The sequence below is a fragment of the Ovis aries genome, chromosome 2 (assembly GCF_016772045.2).
Source record: "Ovis aries strain OAR_USU_Benz2616 breed Rambouillet chromosome 2, ARS-UI_Ramb_v3.0, whole genome shotgun sequence".
NCBI lineage: Eukaryota > Metazoa > Chordata > Mammalia > Artiodactyla > Bovidae > Ovis > Ovis aries.
In genome coordinates this window covers 186,907,946-186,930,410 of record NC_056055.1, presented here as the reverse complement: position 1 = coordinate 186,930,410, position 22,465 = coordinate 186,907,946, and the positions used below count along the sequence as shown (strand labels likewise).

At 42.4% G+C, this 22,465-nt stretch overlaps 1 protein-coding gene across 26 annotated transcripts in view; it reads left to right on the top strand.

Annotated features, from left to right (window-relative positions):
• The first annotated feature begins 9,721 nt into the window (after positions 1-9,721).
• Positions 9,722-22,465, top strand: part of CLASP1 (cytoplasmic linker associated protein 1) — a 272,898-nt gene continuing 260,154 nt past the window's right edge. For all 26 annotated transcript variants that reach the window (XM_060411218.1, XM_060411217.1, XM_060411213.1 and 23 more), the window contains exon 1: positions 9,722-9,787. The gene's annotated coding sequence lies outside the window, so the exon portion shown is untranslated. The remainder of the gene's footprint in view (positions 9,788-22,465) is intronic.

The following is a 22,465-nucleotide window of genomic DNA, read 5'->3' as shown; positions in this document are numbered from 1 at the left end:
CCCGTGTATTTATGGCCAATTGTTTTCTTTTTATTGAAGTATAGTTGATTTACAATGCTGTGCCAGTCTGTGTTATACAGCAGTGACTCAGTTATACACATGTATACATTCTTCTCTTATATTAGGGCCCTGTTGTTAATCCACTCTAAATGTAATAGTTTGCATCTACCAACCTCAAACTGCCAGTCCACCCCTCTCCCCCAAGCTCTTGGCAACCACAAGTCTCTTCTCTACAGCTATGCGTCTGTTTCAGTTTTATAAACAGGTTCATTTGTGCCACGTGTACTTTTTGGCCATGCTGAGTCTTCGTTGCTGCGTGGGATTTTCTGTAGTCGTGGTGACTGGGGGCTACTCTCTAGCTACGGTGCATGGGCTTCTCACTGTGGTGGCTTCTCTTGTGGATCATGGGCTCTAGAGAGATTCATGGTCAGTGTTGCAGTGTGTGGGCTCAATAGCTGCAGTTCCCAGCCTTTGGAGCACAGACTTAATAGTTGTGCTCAGGCTTAGTTGCTCCGAGGCATATAGCATCTCCCCAGACCAAGGATTGAACTGATGTCTCCTGCATCGGCAAGCAGATTCTTCACTACTTAGCCACCAGTGACGCCCCATGCCATATTTTGGATTATACATATAAGTGATATCAGACGGTATTTCTCTTTCTGACTTCACTTAGGGTAATAATCTCTAGTTGCATCCACATTGCTACAAATGGCATAATTTCATTATTTTTTATGGCTGAATGGTATTCCATTATATATATATATACACACACACTACATTTTATCTATTTATCTGTCTATGGATACCGCACAATTGCACTCATCTCACACACTAGTAAAGTAATGCTTAAAATTCTCCAAGTCAGGCTTCAGCAATACGTGAACCGTGAGCTTCCAGATGTTCAAGCTGGCTTTACAAAAGGCAGAGGAACCAGAGATCAAATTGCCAACATCCACTGGATCATGGAAAAAGCAAGAGTTCCAGAAAAGCATCCATTTCTGCTTTATTGACTATGCCAAAGCCTTTGACTATGTGGATCACAATAAACTGTGGAAAACTCTGAAAGAGATGGGAATACTAGACCACCTGACCTGCCTCTTGAGAAACCTGTATGCAGGTCAGGAAGCAACAGTTAGAACTGGACATGGAACAACAGACTGGTCCCAAATAGGACAAGGAGTACATCAAGGCTGTATACTATCACCCTGCTTATTTAACTTCTATGCAGAGTACATCATGAGAAACGCTGGGTTGGAAGAAGCACAAGCTGGAATCAAGATTGCCAGGAGAAATATCAATAACCTCAGCTATGCAGATGACACCACCCTTATGGCAGAAAGTGAAGGAGAACTAAACAGCCTGTTGATGAAAGTGAAAGAGAAGAGTGAAAAAGTTGGCTTAAAGCTCAACATTCAGAAAACTAAGATCATGGCATCTGGTCCCATCACCTCATGGCAGATAGATGGGGAAACAGTGGAAACAGTGGCTGACTTTATTTTTTTGGGCTCCAAAATCACTGCAGATGGTGATTGCAGCCATGAAATTAAAAGATACTTACTCCTTGGAAGGAAAGTTATGACCAACCTAGACAGCATTTTGAAAAGCAGAGACATTATTTTGCCAACAAAAGTCCGTCTAGTCAAGGCTATGGTTTTTCCAGTGGTCGTGTATGGATATGAGTGTTGGACTATAAAGGAAGCTGAGGACCAAAGAATTGATGCTTTTGAACTGTGGTATTGGAGAAGGCTCTTGAGAGTCCCTTGGACTGCAAGGAGATCCAACCAGTCCATCCTAAAGGAGATCAGTCCTGGGTGTTCATTGGAAGGACTGATGCTGAAGATGAAACTCCAATACTCTGGCCACCTGATGCGAACAGCTGACTCATTGGAAAAGATCTTGATGCTGGGAAAGATTGAAGGCAGGAGGAGAAGGGGACAACAGAGGGTGAGATCGTTGGATGGCATCATCTACTTGATGGACGTGAGTTTGGGTGGACTCTGGGCATTGGTGATGGACAGGGAGGCCTGGCGTGCTGCGGTTCATGGGGTCGCAAAGAGTCGGACATGACTGAGCGACTGAGCTGAACTGATGGATGTTTAGATTGTTCCCAGGTCTTGGCTATTGTGGACAGTGCTTCTACGGACATGGGGGTGCATGTATCTCTTTGAATTATAGTTCTCTTCAGGTATATTCTCAGGAGTGGGATTGTTGGATCACATGGTAGCACTTTTTTAGTTTTTTAAGGGATCTCAATACTGTTTTTCATAGTGTACCAACCTACATTCCCACCAACAGTGTAGGAAGTTTCATTTTTCTCCATACCCTCTCCAACATTTGTTATTTGTAGACTGTTTAATGGTGGTCATTCTGACCAGTGTGAGGTGGTACCTCACTGTAGCTTTGATTTGTATTTCTGTAACAGTTAGCAATACTGAGCATCTTTTCATGTGCATGTTGGCCATCTGTATGCCTTTTTTTCGAGAATTGTCTATTTAGGACTTCTGCTCATTTTATGATTGGGTTGTTTGTTATTGAGTTGTATGAGCTATTTGTATGTTTTGGAAACTAAGCCCTTGTCGGTCACATGGTTTGCAAATATTTTCTCTCATTCTGTAGGTTGACTTTTTGTTTTGTTTCTAGTTTCCTTTGCTGTGCAAAAGCTTTTAAGTTAGATAAAGTTCTATTTGCTTATTTTTGCTTTTATTTCTGTTGCCTTGGGATACTGACTTAAGAACATTGTTATGATTTATACCATGTCCAAATAAAATCTTGTAATAGAGTGTTCAGAATGCCATTATGTATAATAACCGGTTTGAAACAACCTAATGTCTATCAGCTAATGAATGGATAAGCAAAATGTGGCATACATACATAACGGAATTTTGACAATAAAAAGGAATGAGGTAATATGACATGTTACAATATAGATGAATTTTCAAAACATGCTAAGTAAAAGAAGCCAGTCATATATTGCACAATTCCATTTACATAAAATGTTCAGAATAGGCAAATCTATAGATAAAAAGTAGATTGGTGGTTGCCTACGACTGGGTAGTGACTGCCAATGAGTATAGGGATTTCGGGGGGTGGGTGATGATTATACATCTCTTTAAATGTACTGAAGACTATCGAACTGTGTACTTTAAGTGGATGAATTATATGTAATATGAATTATATGTCAATACACATGGTAGCAAGAAAAATTATGGGATAGTTAGGGAAATTTGAAGATTGACAGGGTAGTGATAATACCAGTTATTACAGCTGAACTGCATGGGTCCATTTACTCATGGATCTGAAGTTGGTTAAATCCATGGATATGGAACCCTGGATTTGGAGGGCCGACTGTGAGACTTAAGCATCTATGGATTTTATTATCTGCTGCAGGTTCTGGAACCAATCTCCCATTGACACTGAGGGATGTACTATACCGTTAATTTTTCAAGTGTGATAATGGCATTGAGGTTATGTTTATTAAAAAATTGTCTTTTTACAATACTAAAATATGTGTGGGTGTGAATAATTAGAAACAACTCTTTTGAGCCTACCTATCACTTTACCACCTGGTTTTTCTGCCCCCCACCTTAAACTCCTTCTCCAAATTACCTATTGACCCCCTATCCCCACTTCTGTCCCTACAATTGTCTTTTGAACCAGTTCCAAGCAGGCTTTCATACTCAGCATTGCAGAGCTGTAGCCAACAGTCAATTACAGCTGTGAGTACAGAGATCCTTTTGTATTCTCAAGTTTTGCATTCACAGATTCAACCAACCAGGGATCAGAAATATTTTTTAAAAAAATTATAGAATGTTCTAGAAAGAAAAACCTGATTTTTCCATGTTCTGGCAACTATTTACATAGCATTTACATTGCATTAGGTAATATAAGTCATTCAGAGTGGTTTAAAGTATATGGGAGGATATGTACATAGGTTATATATAAATACTATGTTGTTATTAAAATAAGAGACTTGAGCATCCAGAAGGATCCTGGCACCAATTCCTTCTCCATGGGTGACTTAACTGACTTGGTTGCTTTTCCTCTTATTTCAGTTGCTGCTTTCTATTTCCTTTCCTAGTTTCATGACCATCTTGATCCCTAAATGCTACAGTGCCCCAGGGCTCAGCTCTTAGGTAATTTTTTCAGATTTCTACTTATCTAGATGATCTCATGGCTCTAATGTTCTCTAAATGCTGGCATCTCCCACGACATGCCCAAAGCCTGCACCTTTTTTTGGAATTCCAGATTCATATGCCTAACTTTCTTCTTGATATTTCCATGTGTTAATTTGATATGCATCTCCAAAGTTGAATTTCTTGTCTCTTCTCATTCCCAACTTCAATAAGTTTCCCCATTTCAATAAATAGCAACTTCAAACTGCTCAGGCCAAAAACCTTGGGAATCACTCTGGACTCTCTCTCATTTGATGAACTGAGCCATCAAATCCATGTGCCTGTGTACACAGACACCTCGCCCTTCCACTACTTGTACTTTCCCCAAGTCACCTTGTCTCTCACTTGTAGTATTTTACTAGTCTCCTAAGTTGTCCCCCTCTTGCTCCCCTACAATCTATTCTCAAAATAGAAGCTAAAGTGAGTCTATAAAAACAGAAATCAATAAACAAGGTCCTGTTGTATAGCACAGGGAACTAATTCAATATCCTGTGATAAATCATAATGGTAAATATGAAAAAGAATGTATATATATGTATAACTGATTTACTTTGCTACACAGCAGAAAGTAACACAATTGTAAATCAACTGTACTTCAAGTAAATAAATAAAAAAATAGAAGTCAATTCATGTTTCTCCTCTGCTTAAAAGCCTGACAGTGGCTCCCCATCTTACTTAAAGACAAAATTCTTACATTGCCCTTGAAATCCACAATTTGGACTGAAGCCCCTGAATGTCACAATTTGGCATTCTCTTACCTCTGACCTCATTTCCTACTTTCCTCTCGCACACACTGCTTCTGCCACTCTGGCCTTTCAGTTCTTAGAACATAGTAGGCGTCTGTCTCAGAAGGATTGCTGCACTGGCCTCTACCTGGAATGCCCTTCTCCCAGGGAAAGGACATTGCTTGCTCTCTCTAATGCTTCACACATTTGCTGTATACTTCTTAGTGCCCCTCCCCCTTGTGCTATTTAAACAGAAATTCCTTTCCCTATCCTCAGCACTTCTCAATTAATTTGCTGCTTCAGTTTTTCCATATTTATTCTACCTGGCTCAGTACATATTTTATTTATTGCTACTCTGCTTTCTATCTCCTCTTCCCAAAAACAAAGATTTTTTTCCTACTTTGCTCAGTGGTTGGCGCATAATCAGTACAGAGTATTTTTGATGTGTTAATGCTGTTTATAATGCACTTACGTTCTCTGACTCCTTGTTTAACTGACACTAGCTTCTTGGGAGCTTGGCCATGTCCCTGAGGAAGGTGAAACTAATTGAACAGACTGGCCAATCAGACTGCTGTAAGAGCGCTCAAAGCACAGAGTGGGGATTCTACAGGTTCAGGTTTCAGTTGCAGCCTTGGTACCAATCAGCCATTAGGCGTTGGGCAAATCATTTTCTCTTTCTGGTCTTCTGTTTACTCATCTGCTAAATGGAACTCATTGCTTCAAATGACCTTACAGGATTTTTGAGAAAGCAAAAGTTAAAGATGAAGTGTTGAGTAGGAAATGGTGTGTCTCATTATTTTTTCTATTATAGACAAAGATCTACTTACCTGGAATTTTTTAATTTTTAAGAGCAATGTGTAGGCCTGGACTAAAACTTGAGCGTTCTTTTAGGAAACTTGGAAGATGCAGGTTTGCTGTGGTAAGCTTTTTCACACATCAGTAATTTGAGAGTGGAAGCTCTTGCTGTTGGCCTATTCTTTCTCCTGTGAAACCTCCCTCTCACATGTAAACTATTGTTTTTTAGCATTCTTGTCCAAAGAAGTGAATAGTCACTGCCCATGGGTGCCCAGCTCCTGTAAAAGTTTGTTTTCTGATCACTTGTGTGTATGTATGGTTGGTGAGCTTCCCCTCAGCCCATCTGTATCCCAGAACCTTGGTTCCTCACTTGTAAAATGATGTTAATAACTGGCTGTTTATTTTATGGATTCAATGACATATCAATAATTTACATAAAGCAGTAGTACAACGCCTAGCATATATTAAAGCTTCCGAAATGCTTCCTATAAATGGAGACTGTATTGAGCTGCCACACTCAGGGTCACTTTCTAAAACAGTACTTCCACTATGTTATTACCCCTAGTTGAGGACCTAAAACAATGGAGATCTCTCTACCCGATTTCAAAATATTCCCTATCTTATTGAAAGCAGAGTTCAAAGACATATTTGTACACTTTTGTTCACAGAAGCATTATTCACAGTAGCCAAAAGGTATAAGTAACCCACGGGTTTATTTTGGGAATATATATATATATATATATATATCATACATACAATGGAATATTATTTAATTTTAAAAAGCAAGGAAATTCTGGGATGTCTCTGACAGTCCAGTGGTTAAGACTCAGTGCTTCCACTGTAGGAGGTTCCATTCCTGGTTGGTTAAGATCCTGAATGCTGTGGGGTGTGGTCAAAAAAGAACCCCAAATAATTTATAGATTATTACAATGAATAATGTGGCAAAAAAGGCGAGGCAGGGAAATTCTGACACCTGCTTCAACATGAAAGCAGGATATTATGCTCAGTGAAATAGTGTAATAAGTCAGTCACAAAAGGAACATGATTCCAATTACATGAGGAACCTGAACAGTCAAATTTATAGAGAGAGTAAAAGAGTGGTTGCCAGAGGCTGGGGCAGGATAGGGACAGGGCTGTTTAAAGGGTAAAGAATTCCAGATTCCTACAGTTGAATTCTGAAGACGGTAGCACAGCAGTGTAAATGTACATAACTATACACTTAAAAATGAATGGTAAATTTTATGTCATGTGTATTTTATCACATAAAAAATCAGACATCCCTGGTGAACTCCCTGATGTTCAAGCTGGTTTTAGAAAAGGCAGAGGAACCAGAGATCAAATTGCCAACATCCGCTGGATCATGGAAAAAGCAAGAGAGTTTCAGAAAAACATCTATTTCTGCTTTATTGACTATGTGGATCACAATAAACTGTAGAAAATTCTTCAAGAGATGCAATACCAGACCACCTGACCTGCCTCTTGAGAAATCTGTATGCAGGTCAGGAAGCAACAGTTAGAACTGGACATGGAACAACAGACTGGTTCCAAATAGGACAAGGAGTACGTCAAGGCTGTATATTGTCACTCTGCTTATTTAACTTATATGCAGAGTACATCATGAGAAACGCTGGACTGGAGGAAACACAAGCTGGAATCAAGATTGCTGGGAGAAATACCAATAAACTCAGATATGCAGATGACACCACCCTTATGGCAGAAAGTGAAGAGGAACTAAAAAGCCTCTTGATGAAAGTGAAAGAGGAGAGTGAAAAAGTTGGCTTAAAGCTCTACATTCAGAAAACGAAGATCATGGCATCTGGTCCCATCACTTCATGGGAAATAGATGGGGAAACAGTAGAAACAGTATCAGACTTTTATTTTTTTGGGCTCCAAAATCATTGCAGATGGTGACTGCAGCCATGACATTAAAAGACTCTTACTCCTTCGAAGAAAAGTTATGACCAACCTAGACAGTATATTCAAAAGCAGACACATTACTTTGCCGACTAAGGTCCGTCTAGTCAAGGCTATGGTTTTTCCTGTGGTCATGTATGAATGTGAGAGTTGGACTGTGAAGAAGGCTGAGTGCCGAAGAATTGATGCTTTTGAACTGTGGTGTTGGAGAAGACTCTTGAGAGTCCCTTGGACTGCAAGCAGATCCAACCAGTCCATTCTGAAGGAGATCAGCCCTGGGATTTCTTTGGAAGGAATGATGCTAAAGCTGAAACTCCAGTACTTTGGCCACCTCATGCGAAGAGTTGACTCATTGGAAAAGACTCTGATGCTGGGAGGGATTGGGGGCAGGAGGAGAAGGGGATGACAGAGGATGAGATGGCTGGATGGCATCACGGACTCGATGGACGTGAGTCTGAGCGAACTCTGGGAGTTGGTGATGGACAGGGAGGCCTGTGAGTCTGAGTGAACTCTGGGAGTTGGTGATGGACAGGGAGGCCTGGCGTGCTGCGATTCATGGGGTCGCAAAGAGTTGGACACGACTGAGCAACTGAACTGAACTGAACTGGCGGTCCAGTGGTTAAAACTATGAGCTTCAATGCAGGGGACACAGGTTCTACCCTGGTCAAGGAACTAAAATCCCACATGCCACGTGGTGGGGCCAGAAACATTAAAAAAATTGAACATTCTCCATCCTAGTTACCATTACTTTCCACTTGTCTGTTTTGTTTTTTCCAATTCAGTTAGGCTGCCTCTTCACTGCACTCAGTAAAACGTCCACTGCCTCCTGAGCCCTTGCCCCATGCTATCTTCTCTGGAAAGCTCTTTTATCACCACCCATTGGTTTTCAAAACGTCGCTTGTGCTTTCTCCAAAAGATGTCCTCCTTTCTAGATGTAAACAGGAGTCACCTCCTACTTGCCATCGCTACTCCTTCAGCCCCCAGTCCGCTCCCTTTCTTGCACTCCACAGAGGAGTCTACATAAGTCTTGTTTTAACTGAGTCTCTCCAAGCACATCATCTAAGTCCTGGACCTTCACAGGTAAGATCTCACGGGTGTCCACACACCCGACTAGCAAGAGCTCCGCACATGAGAATCGAGACGGAGGGAAGCCAACTCATACTTTTGAATGGGTTCCCCGGAGCAGTGTGCAATCTCACGGAAGCTTTCAATGTCAAATTACAAGTGAGGGTAGGCGCCCGACGCAGCAAAACTGTGTGCCCTTCGAGATCTTTAGAGGGGAGCCCTGTAATTTGCACAGCTTTTAAACCTCCGAGACACTCTCCCACACTTCTTCCAAGAGAAAGGCGAGAGAGGGGATGGAAGCCGCCCGTTCTGTGCAGGTACTCAAGGAAGAAAGTCTCCAGGGTCTTCGAGGCTTCCAGGAGAAGACGTCTCCAGGGCTGGCTCGGCTTCAAAGAGGGCAAAGAACCGTTAAAAAGTTGTGCTTCCGGCTCCAGCGCCCGCGCCTACCCGAAAAGTGAAGGGGGAGCCTCGGTACGGAGAGTCGCAAGGCACAATTTTCTTCGCCCTGGACACCCAGAGGGGGCGCCGAGCGCGTAACCCAGAAGTGAAAGGCCGGTTCCCTCAGGTAGTAGACCTCCTCGCCCCCACCGGAGGAAGTTCTGGCTGGAAGCCTTTCACCAAAGCTTTCCTGGTTCTTCCTGAGCTCTACGCTCCCTGCTTTATGGAGCGCTACTGCCATGGTCGTTTAGATTCAATCCTCTCTGCCTAGCCTGAATTTTGCCGCAACTCGCCGGGGGTCTAACTCCAGCCTGGCCGCCCTTTTCTTAAAGAACCTTTCCCTACGGGTCCCCATCAGGGCCAATTGACGTTCTCCGAGTAGGCAAGAGCGCTGGGGACTGGCAGGTCCCGAATGCCGTCGCAGCCAGGGCGGCGCCTGCGCTGGGCGTTACCATAGAGAAGCAGGCGCCTCTCTGCTCTCGGTTTACACACTCTATGGTCCAGCCGGGTCGTGGCGGTAAGGGGAAAAAAGGGAGACCTCATTGCGCAGGCGCTCTGGGCTTCTAAATTTTTTTTTTTTTTTTTTAATCCCCGCACCAAGCGCTTAACCTCATTGGGGTGGAGGAGAAGGCGGCGGCCGTCTGGTCCGCAGAGGCAACGGGAGCGAATAATACGGCCGTAAGTGCTCGGTTAGGGCGAGGGTGTGTAGACCCCAGGCCTCCCAGGCCCCTGCCCCCCTCGCGGTTGTGGGCACCGAGGCTGGGTGGGGGCTAGGTCCAGCGCTGTCATCCGCTCTTGGGTGCACTTTGGGGGGAGGGGGGCGGCCCTTAGGTGGGAGCTGGGCGGGGAACGGGAGCGGAGGACTGTTTATCCAGCCCGCAGATCGCTGATCCCACGCTGCTTTGCAGGGGGCTGGGGGTGGCTCTGGGGTCAGCCTGGCTTTGTGTGCCCCTCTCTCTTCTCTCCCGGACCCCACCCCGGGCCCCCTTCTCGACCCGAGTCTCGGGCCTGGTAGGAGAAGCCGCGTTTGGAAAGACCCGGGGCTTGCGAGGGGTGGGGGCCAGAGGGAGAAACCCCCCACAACTACTACTGGGCGAGTGGTGGGTGTGGAGAAAGATCGGGAGGGAAGGGGTCCTGCCGGGCCAGACAAAGCCGAGCGCGGGCCGGGCGGGATGCGCAGGGTGCCGGAGGTCCCCGGGCCCGCAGCGAGCTGCTTCGGAGGCTGGGAAAGCGGACAAGTGCTGAGTTAAGCCTTGTGCAGCCTCCTCAACTTGCCTTTGTTGTTCTTCGGTATTGGCAGGGACGCTCTGACGGAGAGGAGTGTGTGATCTTGCACGTTAGCCTGGTTGGGTACAATGGAACTCATCGCATTTTGCTTTCTCGTTTTCCAAGCCCCTCGGATGAGTCTGGGGTTTTCCAGAGTCTCACTTATTACATAATTTTAAAACAACAACAACTTGTGTTTATTCCTCAAATTAAAAACAAAAATTAGGTGGAGCTTTGAAACATGTTTTATTGCATCTGGGTGAGTTTCTCTGTCGTGAGGTTCGTTCATTAATGTTGACCATTTGTAGAACCTGTGAGCTCTTTAAAGATGATACTTTCATTTGTAGATATGACATCCAGAGCTCTAGATTCTCTAGTCCTTTGGGAGGCAGTGATGCAGAAGAGTCAGAAGTGAGAAATAGTTGCTCGCTGCCGTGTGCCTTGCACCCTGTTTGAGTGCCAGAATCTGGCATAAATGATGGCTTTAGAAATTGTTGCTTTTACTACTGTTATTGTGACATTTAGTGTCCTCTTGATCAGAGAAATCCTGGACAGTGGGCTCCTTTTGCTTGTCAGGGGAGTGGAGAATAGTAACATTGATGCAGAGACCATATAGATAAGAAAAATAACATCACAGTGTCCCAGAATTACTGGATATTACTTATCTTTTCCATTTGCTAAGAAAGATTTAAATTTTGGTGAGCTGTTTGCTTATCCATCTTTGTAAGATTGTGTAGTTGGATCTTTTTAAGCAACTGTTACTCAATGCTCAGTTTCTGAAATTCATAGCTTATCAGCTAACATGTAGATGTTTTAGGATTTTAAAGTTTTAATTTTTGTTGAGTTTTCAGCTGTAGTTTTGTATTCTCCCAACTAAGGTTAACCAAAGTCAGAAATCCTTTGAAGAGACTGTTGGTGGTGGAGTTGTCAAATGTTTTATCTCCATGTTTACAGTCTAAGTGGTAGTGAATAGGGAAAAAGCCTTTGCACCTTAAATTAGTGTTAGAACTGAAAACCTCAGTCTCCTAGAGTGCCAAGATTTTGGCCACAGGCTCAGCTTTACCTGAAAGAGGTAGACATTTTTTTTGTGCTAATAGGAAGCACAATTCTGAAGCTTGTTTTTTTTATGCTTGAGTACTGCCATAGAATCCTCTTTAAGTGTAGTTCAGATGATGGGAACTTGCTTTTTATAGAGCAAGATTTCAGATCCTTAAAATAGTTTGACAGGGATGTTGAGACATGAATGGCCAGAAGACCATTAAGTTTATTGTTCACATGTGTTATGTTTTGTTCACTGGTTTGGGATTTAGGTTTATTTCCCTTTAATCCTTTGTTAATTTTCTCCCCGCCCTTTTTTTAGATGGCTCAGTCTCACAGTTTATAAGTTGGGTGAGATAGTTTTTTGTACCTGAGACATAAATTAATTTTTTCAGACTCCATTTATTCTTAACAATCTTCTTGTAAAGTTGTAGCTTTTTAGATTGATGGATAATGCTTTTTATTTCATAGTACTATTGGTAAATGTTATAATCATTTAAGGGATAATAACAATAGGCTCAGAGCTGAGTTTTGATAACAACTTTGATGATTGCAAGTGTGGTAGTCACATAGTGAAAAGAATAGACAGTAGCAGAAAATAATGTTTGAAAACAGAATCACTGATGATTCAGTCTTTGGTTTGTAAAATGTAATTTAAGAAAGTAAACTAACCTTTCTTTATTGAATGCAACCAGGTCAGCATCCATAAAGAGTGTGTGTGTTTGGTTAACTAACCTCTAAAGGCCTTTTCTTTTTAGCACCACGATTTCTTGAGTGTTAGCTGCGTCTTCACACTGCAGGGCTTTCTTCACCTCTTTGAGCTCAGACCAGTACTGCCAGGCTGAATGCTCCTGCTCCTCGGATTCTTAGGGCATCGCCACAGAATCCACTTTCCCACAGGCGTCTCTGAAGATGTAGCTCAGATGTGTTCAAATGGCAGCATATCTTCTGTAATACTTTTGTTGACTTTTCTCCTATTTCTTGCCTGGAAGTCTCCTCACTCTTTGTTGATTCCTCTTGTATCCATTGCCTTCCTCCTGGGAAGATTCCTCTGGTGATTTATTCTTCTCTAGGTCCTTGAGGGTCCTGGGAGTTTGTAGAAGACTTTGTGCTTAGACTACTGGCCTTGTGTAACCAGTGTCTGTAGAAAGTGTGAAGAAATAAACTAGTGTATCTTAACTTAGAATAAAAGGATTGGAGCCTTGGAAGAGCTCTCAGAGGCCCCATAGTCCAACATCCTGCCTTTCCTCTACTGTATTCTGGTCTTGAGCCTCAAACCGCAGCCTGTTTTCCTGTCACTGAACGGGTCTTGACTGCTGGAAAGATATTCTAGACTGTCTCCACTCTGCCCCTCCCCTTTGCCTGTTGTTCTTAGAACTCTCTGAAGCAACATGAATCAAATGTGTTTCTTTTCCATGAAATAGTCTTTCATTTCCCAGGACAGTCATCAAGCCTTTTCTAGATTTATTGATTAATTTATTAAACTCTTTCTTTAGTTCCCTGGTGGCTCAGCTGGTCAAGAATCCGCCTGCCATGTGGTAGGCATTTGATCCTACCACAGGTAGGTTTGATCCCTGGGTTGGGAATATACCGAGGAGAAGGGAACAGCTACCCACTCCAGTATTCTGGCCTGGAGAATTCCATGGACTCTATAGTCCATGGGTCGCAAAGAGTTGGACACAACTGAGTGACTTTCACTTTCAGGAACCACAAGGATATTGCTGAAAAGACATACATGGGTCTCATGGTTCAAGGGCTCACTGACAGTGTAATGGAGGAGACAGATAAAATGTTACAAATTCCGTCCCTGTGATGCTGAAGTATGTAAACAGCCCTAGGCCCTTTGTCCCTGTGTGGTTTAAGCTGGTATCACCTAAACTAGATATCACTGTGCTCTCTTTAGACAACTCTTGTTTGTTATGGTCCTTTAAATGTAATATATGAAATAGAGCAGAATTTGATATGACCTGACCAGAATATATAGTTACTGTCTTAGGTTAGGAAACTGTATCAAGGATTTTCAGACATGTGAGCTTTCTGGTTCTGCCACTTCCTAGCCCTGTGGCTTTGGGCCATGGGCCAGTTAGATCATCTCTTTGTATTTTAATAATTTCATCTACAAAAGGAGGGTGAAGGGCAGGCAGTGTTAATAGCAGCATCTTCTTATAGGGCTGTGTGAGGATGAAGTGAGATAATATATGTAAGATGCTGAGAATAGTGACTGGCGTATACTGAGTAAGTATATGGACTTCCTGTCATGTATTCATGGTAAGAGTTAATGTAATAATAATAGCAGTAACTGGGACTTCCCTGGAGTCCAGTGGTTAAGACTCTGAGCTCCCAGTGCAGGGATAATGGGCTCGATCCCTGGTCAGGGAACTAACATTCTGTATGCCACAAGATGCGGCCAAAAAAAAAAAAAAGCAGTAATCACGTTGCCAGAATCACTTGGAGAGGGTCTTAAAATACAAACGGCCTGGTCTTATTTATTGCTAGCCACTCAGAAATTTTGGTCAGTTAAGTCTTTGTCGGGCCTGGGCAGCCACAATTTTTTAACAATCGTAAGGTAAATCTGGAAAAGCCAGTTTGAAAGTCCTGCACTCTATGTTAATTTTGTCAGTGATTGCATTTGCTTTTACAAATTAAAAAAATTACCAGGTAACAGTCATAGATTCTCCTAAAAGATTTGAACATGGAAGTAAAGGGGAAGGTCTGGCCCCAGATCCTGTTGAGCCCCATGGGAGGCGATACATCCTCTTATTATCAGTTTGGAGTATGTCTCCTAAACATGGTTACCCTTGTTTGTAGGAACATCTTCATAATCCTAACAGCCAGATTGGAGGGAACAAACCCTGGATTTTCAAAACACTTTTACATTCTTAATCTTCTTTGTTCCCTTCAAAAACCCCGGCAGCGGAAATACCACAATTATCCTGTCAATTTACAAATGAGAACCCAAGACCTCGGAGTTAAATCCCAGTACCAGGATGAGAACTGGGCCTTCTGTTTCTCAGCCTGATGTTCTTTTTGTGTAAATTGTCTCTTAGCGACGTAACTTTACACCTTATGTTGAAGTTGTGGTTCTGAAGTCGCCTGATCGTTTTTGCCATGTGAAATCCGCCAGACCAGGTTTCCTCTCTCCTTCAGTGTGTTTATACTTCCTTTTTAAAAAATGTAAATTTAAAGTTTAATAGTTAATGAATATGTTAAGATTTATCTTTTTGTGAAAGAAAATTTAGAACTGGCCTGCGCCCATCTTGCTACCGTGGTATGTTAGGTGCGTTTATCTTCATTCAGCATGTCATCAGCATGGCTGAGGCCAGTGAATCTGCCTTCTACCTCTAGAACGGTTGTCCAGTTAACTTTCTAAGCAGAATGAGTTAAACTTATTTGTAATCCTATTACAGTAATATGGCAATAATACAGAAAGTTGAGAGACCAGTTAGGGGAAAACCTATATCAAGCCATCCTAACACAGGGTTTTTTCTTCTTTTTTTTTTTTTTGTAATCCAAACATGTTTTTTGTATTTATTGAAGTAAAATTGACATGTAACAATATGTTGGTTTCCAAGTGTGTAGCATAGTGATTCAGGATTTTTGTATATTGTGAAGTGATCACAATAAGTCAAGATCCATCACCTTACAGAATTTTTTTTCTTTGGATGAGAACTTTTAAAATGTAATCTATTAGAAACTTTCAAATGTACAGTACAGTATTGTTAAACTATGGTCATCATGCCATACATTTGTTTTATAACTAGAAGTTTGTACCTGTTGATACCTTTCACTCATTTATCCCCCTGCCCCCCTCCCCACTTCCAGGTTTTTTCATAGTGTCCTGTCCATATGTCCCTGTTTTGTAGTAAGTCTTTTTAGGTCTTCTGTGTTTTATGAATGAAAGTGACAGTGAAGTCACTCAGTCGTGTCCAACTCTTTGCGACCCCATGGACTGCAGCCCCCCAGGTTCCTCTGTCTGTGAGATTTTCCAGGCAAGAGTGCTGGAGTGGGTGCCATTTCCGTCTCCAGTGTAATGACCTAGTGCGCATCACTTTGATTTTTAATAGCTTTGTCATATTTGATTTGATAATGGCAGAGTTTGGTAAACTGGGATCCTTATTTTTTGGCTGTGCCTCGCAACTTGTGGGGTCTTAGTTCCCTGACCAGAGATTGAACCTGGGCCCTCGGCAGTGAGAGTGGACTCCCCACCACTGTACTGCCAGGAAATTCCTGGTAAACCAGGATCCTTGATATGCAGGTATATATATATATTTATAAATACTTTATATTACAACAGTGGCTGTTTTTGCCATGTAGTGTGCTTTTTTGTGTTGTTTTCTTTGGATCAGTTCCAAGAAGTGAGAATATTGGGTGACTTTTGATACATATTGCCTGAATGCTGACCAACAGCTTGTATCAGTTAATAATTACCCCAGCAATTTAAGAGTGCTTGACAAAAATTTTACCAAGTTCTGGTAGTAAAATTTACTTTTTTTGTTTCCTGTGAGAAGTATAGAACATATAGATTGAATTGGATATTACCTGCAGGCGATCTCTTTCACTTCCATGGGTTCCACGTCCTGTGTTGCCAAAGCTAGTGTGTTTTTCGATAGGCGTGGAGGAAGACACAGCTCTTGCTTTGTGAGGCAGACTGGTCTGTTTGTCAACGTCAGAATGTAGTCTTAGGACATCTCTGTACCTTCCCTTCAAGTGTTTCTTTAGACAGTTGTGCTCAACGGCCTTTCTTGAAATACCTAGTGACTGGAATGTTTGGTATCAGGAGTGAGACATCTGTGTCTTTAACAGATTTCTCAGGTGATGCTGAGGCTTCCAGAGCCTGAGAGCTGCCTCAGGACGACCTTCTAACCGACTTTCTGCTCAGTTCCTCCACAGAGCACGTCTCTCCTGTGGGTCGAGGCAGGGCTTCGATGTGAACAGAGGCTTGTTGTCTAGAGAGGACTGAATTGTCTGGCAGCTTCCTTCCTAATGTAGAGTAGCTGGGTTCATTCTGCAAACAATAAGCCAGTCTTTCCAAGAGTCGTTGAACTGCATAGAAACAGCTCCTTCTCTGAAATCGGTGTTTTATTTGAGTTCTGAAAGTCATAGACTTCTCCAGGCCCGAGCCATGCCCTGCCAAACCTTTGGTTGGCTCAAGGGTGGCAGACAGACCTCTTGTCCCAGTGGTAAGAGCTATCATGGACTGGACACCCAGCGTGAGCCAGGAGCTAGGCTGGGTGCCATGGGCGCTCTTTGGGCAGGTCTTACGGCAGCATTTAAAGGTAGATGCAATTTTCTTTTTTTTTTTTTTTACATGCGTTCCCAAACATGAACATTATAAAATTTTCATTTTATAATGAGAGGAAGTTGAGCCTTAGTTAGAGCACTTGAGTATTTGTCCATCATCATGCAGCTGCAAAGTAGCAGAGTTTGGCTCTTGGATTCTTCAGTTTCCTTTCCACTTATCTCTGTTTTTTCCAGCACAGGTTATTTTTCCTGCAGGAAAGGTCAGTGGGCAGTCTTGGGGGAAAGTCCGGCAGCATCTGGAGAGGGCTCTTCTCTGATTAGGAAGGATGTAGGGATGTAGTCTTCTCATGAAGGTTTCTATGAGGGCTGGTTGGATCTGGGAACCTATAGTCCCTTTTGGACTTGAGTCCTTGATTTGAGATCCATCCTTAGACAGGCCAGACTCCTTAAGACTTTATATATAAACTCTTTTTTTCTTTTTACTTTGGCAAAATATGCTATTGGAACCGTTTTAAAGTATACAGGTGAGTGGCATTAATAACATTCACTTTGGGCAGCAGTCATCACAGTCTATTTCCAAATCTTTTCCATCACCCCAAAGAGAAACTCTGTAAGCAGTAAATCCTCGTTCTTCCTACTTTCTCAGGCCCTGGTCTCTATGAATTTGCCTATTCTGGCTATTTCATTAAAGTGGAATAATTATATGTCCTTTTGTGACTAGTTTATTTCACTTAACATAATATTTTCAAGGTTCATTTGTATTGTAACCTGTGTCAGAATGTTATTCCTTCTTAATCGGTAATAATATTCAATTATATGGACACTCCAGTTTATCCCTTCACCTGCTGTTGCAAGTTGGGTTATTTCCACTTTCTGACTATTGTAACTGTAATGTATGTTGGTTCACAAATTTGTTTGAATCTCTGTTTTCAATCCTTCTGAGTGTATACCTCGGAGTAGAATTACTGGCTCATGTGATAATTCTATGTTTAGCTTTTTGAGGAATTGCCTAATTTTCCACAGTGGCTGTACCTTTTTACATTTCCAGCAGTTTTGTACAAGGGTTTCAATTTTTCCATGTCCTTGTCAACACTTGTTATCTCTGTTTGTTTTTTAAAAATTATAGCTATCTTAGTAGGTGTGAAGTAGTACTCATCGTGGTTTTGATTTTTATTTCCCTACTGACTAAGATGTTGAGCATCTTTTCTTGTGCTTATTGACACTTAGTATATCTTCTTTGGAGAAATATACATGCAAATCCTTTGCCCATTTAAAAAAAATTGAAGTATAGTTAATTTATAATGTGTTTCTGGTATATAACAAAGTGTGTCAGTTATACATATGTATAATATTTTCATATTTTTTCCATTATAGCTTACTATAAGATATTGAAGATAGTTCCTTGTGCTATACAGTCAGACCTTGCTGTTCTTTGTCCATTTTTATTTATTTATTTATTTATTTATTTATTTATTTATTTATTTATTTTTGGCAGCACTGAGTCTTCATTGCTGCACGGGCTTTCTCTGTTGTGGTGAGAGGAGGGTCCTCTCTAGTTGTGGTGTGCAGGCTTCTCATTGCAGTGGCTTCTCTTGTTGTAGAGCATGGGGCTCTAAGGCGCACAGGCTTCCATAGTTGTGGTGCGGGCCTTTGCTCATTTTTAAACTGGACTCTGAGAATGCCTTGGACAGAAGAGCCTGGTGGGCTACATTCCATAGAGTTGCAAAGTCAGACATGACTGCAGCAATTGAGCACATGTGTGTCTTTTTGGTTTAGAGTTGTAGGAAGTCTTATTGGAGGCAGGAGGAGAAGGGGACGACAGAGGATGAGATGGCTGGATGGCATCACCAACTCGATGCACATGAGTCTGAGTGAACTCCAGGAGTTGGTGATGGACAGGGAGGCCTGGTGTGCTGCGACTCATGGGGTCGCAAAGAGTCGGACACAACTGAGCGACTGAACTGAACAGAAATATTCTGAACGTTAAGCTCTTACCAGATACATGATTTGCAGATGTTTTCTCCCACTCATTCTGTAGGTTGTCTTTTCACTTTCTTGATAATGTCCTTAGTGATTTTGATGAAATCCAATTAGTCAATTGTTTCATGCTTCTCATGTCATGTCTAAGGATCTATTGCCAAATCTAAGGTCATGGAGATTTGTTCTTATGTTTCCTTCTTAGAGTTTTATAGATCCAGCTCTTCATTCCTCTTCGTGACCCGTTTCGAGTTGGTTTGTGTAAACTCTGTGAGGTACAGGTCTAACTTTGTTGTTTTGTACGTGGCTGTCCAGTTGTCCCAGCACCAGTCTTGCCAGGTGGCGCTGGTGGTAAAGAACCGCCTGCCAATGCAGGAGACACAAAGGATACGGGTTTGATCAGGGGTCCGGAAGATCCCCTAGCATAGGAAATGGCAGCCCACTCCAGTTGTCTTGCCTAGAGAATCCCATGGACAGAGGAGCCTGGTGGGCTTCAGTCCATGGGGTTGCAAAGAGACAGACAGGCAGACTGAAGGGAGTTAGCCCAGCACAGTGAAAACTGTACTTATCCTGTTATCACTTGGCACGTATGTTGTGCTTTGGGTTTTGACCTCACCCGCCTCAATTTCAGCACCCTCCTGCCCCTCCCTGTTTTCTTCCCTTGTGACAGGATTCATGGATGTTGTTTATTATAGCTTTGCTGCCTGACACATAAGATACACTTAGTAAATGTGAGTTCCCTTTCTTTAGATTTTGTCTAGTCTTGTGTTCCAATGTAGATTATAAGGACCTTCAGAGTAGATTGTATATTTCTTTGTTTTTCAATTTCTAACCTTCTTTTCTCCCCTATTCACTCTAATGCCCAGTCCAGTACTGTGTCAGGGATTTGCTTAAGTTTTATTGACTGAATAGTGAAGCTAAACTTAGATCTTTGCAAATCTATTTGGGTAATTGCAGAAAATTAATCTTTTCTTTGGCTGTACTTTGCAACTTGTGGGGTTTTTTTGTTTGTTTGTTTTTGTTTTGTTTTTCTGGCTTTTACCTTGAGGGATCTTAGTTCCCTGAACAGGGATTGAACTCTGGCTCTCGGCAGTGAAAGTGCCAAGTCTTAATCACTGGACTGCCATGGAATTTCCAGAAAATTATTCTTAAAAGATTAGTGATCAGTATGTTATAAAGTTCTTTAAGATTTAAAATTCAGGTCCTTTTAAGTCATCTTCCCAAATGTGGGGATTGATACCTTTCAAATGCCATAGGAATTTGTTTTATATGTTTCATTTGATACACGGATAACCTCAGGCTGCACAGTGTGGGGTTCATTTCATGGATGATTGAAACATTTTTAACTTGTTATTTATGATTATGATGAGTTTTAAATTGGGAATTTTACTCACTTTAGATGTGATTTTTGTATATCTAGATCTTGCCTTTTCATTTTTGACAGATGCTCTTAATTTCAAAAATTATTTTAAATTTGTGTGATGAGTGTATATCACTTTCTAACATGAAAATTAAGTATCATTATAAAATTCTTCTTTTGCCTAGAAATCCCAAAAGTTAACTGGTGGAAAAGTATCTGATCTTTCTCTCTGAGTCTGTATTATCAGATTTCCCTCCCTCACACTCTTTAGTGTTCCGAAAAGTCTAATGTTACTTGTCCTAAGTGATCAGACCTCCCTTGGGAGTCCATTTTATAATCTGCCATCCAGATACCCAGGAGGGGAAGGCTCATTTCAAAGCTTGGCCTTCGTTGTTTTGTTTTCTGGTAGGTTTTGACTCCTAAGTAGGTATTTCTTAGCATCTTGTTATATAAACACTTTTATCATGAGATTCTGGTTATTCATCCAGTACTTATTTTAGCAGATCCTTATTATTAACAGTGAAAACAAAGAAAGGAATTATTTTATTCTTGTATTTTCTAGTTCTGAACGATGTAACAACATCAGAGAGGCCAGAGCAAACCCAGTACTTGAGATGCTTTCAAGCTAATTGTCAACCAACAGAGTGATTCGGCTAGAGCTTGACCTCCGTTAGTAGGAATAATGGCTTATGCAAGGGAGAGTGGGAAGGAGAGATGCTGACTGTTTTCTTTTGCTACCTTGGGCCTTATTTATGGAGATTTGGGGCCTGGTGTGTATCTTAATCTAAAGCTATATGTTTGTCTAAAAAGTCTGATTTATGAAGTATTTTTATTATTTAATAGATCCCTGTCCAGACATGGGATCCCATTCAGAGGAGGGTGGCCCTTTTTAAAAAGAAATGTGCTCGTGCCCCGCTGTTCCCTTTGGAGTTGATGTTGGCTGATGAGGGTGGTATTTTAGCCTGTTGCTGATTGAACTCACCTAATGGTGGTGAATGCCAGTGGCCTGTGAGTGCATTTATAAAGTGAACATGATGGAAAAATCTTTTTATCCTCTCATTCATTTCAGAATTTGGAGTTGGTTTCTGAAATTGCCGAAGAAGCATTTGTTTAGACAGGATACTGAATTGTATAGTGATTATTTTGTGGAATCGTGGAAGAGTGAGTAAGCCCTGGAAGAGGAGACACATCTTGCGGTCATTTGCTTGCTAGATCTTTTTTGGGGTGGCATGGGTGACTGAAGGGGATGCAGAGAGTGTGTACATAGATGTTCATGAGAACGGGCCTGAAACGCAGAGAGCCCTTAATGAGAACTGCTGCTGCTGCTGCTGTGTCGCTTCAGTTGTGTCCGACTCTGTGCGACCCCATAGATGGCAGCCCACTAGGCTCCCCCGTCCCTGGGATTCTCCAGGCAAGAATACTGGAGTGGGTTGCCATCTCCTTCTCCAATGCATGAGAGTGAAAAGTAAAAGTGAAGTCACTCAGTCATGTCGGACTCTTAGCGACCCCATGGACTGCAGCCTATCAGGCTCCTCCATCCATGGGATTTTCCAGGCAAGAGTACTGGAGTGGGTTGCCATCTAGGGTATATCTGGGTAATTAGTAGAGAATGGACTGTGTACCCTGATCAGAATCCTCAGTAAACTTCACTGTTTGTGCCTGAGGACAGAAAATGGGGCTGACAGCCCTGTTCCCAAAGAGCACCACTCCAAGCTGCTAAGTCACTTTTGTTGTGTCCGACTCTGTGTGACCCTATAGACGCAGCCTACCAGGCTCCCCTGTCCCTGGGGTTCTCCAGGCAAGAACACTGGAGTGGGTTGCCATTTCCTTCTCCAATGCATTAAAGTGAAAGTGAAAGTGAAGTCGCTCAGTTGTCCGACTCTTCGTGACCCCACGGACTGTAGCCTACCAGGCTCCTCCATCCATGGGATTTACCAAGCAAGAGTACTGGAGTGGGGTGCCATTGCCTTCTCCTCCACTCCAAGGAAGGGGGCCAATTGAAGAGACGGTTAGAGTGTCCTGTTGGATATGTTGAATCCATATGGGGGACTGAAGAAGGAAGGGCTGCTCATCTGGAAGTGGGGGAAGGATGTGTCCCTTCCTGTTTTCATCTGAAGAATCTGAGGCCCTGAACAGGTCCACACTCCCTGGCTGGGCGCTCTGGGGCCTGTCTGTTGCCTTCCATTTATGAGAGAGCTGTGTCAGCTGCAGACCGAGCTTGTGACAACGGACAGGGAGCCACGTTAACCCCCTGGTCTCGTGTGAAGTGGCCAGGGAAGCAGCCTTGCCGAGGGAAGCCTGACGCTAACCACTTACCGAGAACCCTGAGCCTCCATGCAGTCCAGATTCCCCTATTTTCAGGTCTTTACTTGGACCACCAACTAATCTTTGAGTTCTAGACTTTTGAGGGTGGGGATTAAACATTGTGCTTTTGGAAAACTGGTTGCTATTGAGATGGCTTCTGAATGGTTACG